The sequence below is a fragment of the Priapulus caudatus genome, unplaced genomic scaffold (assembly GCF_000485595.1).
Source record: "Priapulus caudatus unplaced genomic scaffold, Priapulus_caudatus-5.0.1 Scaffold2595, whole genome shotgun sequence".
Classification (NCBI taxonomy): Eukaryota; Metazoa; Priapulida; class Priapulimorpha; order Priapulimorphida; family Priapulidae; genus Priapulus; species Priapulus caudatus.
Genome location: NW_014579656.1, coordinates 7,772 through 8,348, shown reverse-complemented (window position 1 = coordinate 8,348; position 577 = coordinate 7,772).

Genomic DNA, 577 nt, shown 5'->3' with positions numbered 1-577 from the left:
CACACACACACACACACACACAACACACGCACGCACGCACGCACGCACACACACACACACACGCACACACACACACACACACACACGCACACACACACAAACACATGCACGCACACACTCAGACACATGCACGCACACACACACACACGTGCATGATTCCTCCTCCTCCTCTTCCTGTGAGCCTCTCTCTCCCTTCTACACTTAGTCTAGTTGGTCTCATCACCCATCCACAACCACCTTCTATTTCTAAGCTAGCTCCGATAAACGGTTAGCGGTGTAGTACATATTGACACATCACTAACAATAAACCCACACAGACCTACCTATTCCTAACAATAATTCTACATAAAACCTACCTGTCCCCCACAATACTCCCACACAAACTAATCCACTCCCTTCCACCCTCACACCAGTTTGTCTTCCTTCTCCTTCATAACCCTTCCCTCCCCAGGTCTGTCCTTCCTCGCAATCTCGGTATGGCAGCAACCCCCACCACCACCACCCACATACAATAGCTTGGCCATTCACCCCTTTTACTGAGAGCCGCTTATCTTGCTGATGCTACACCATACACACA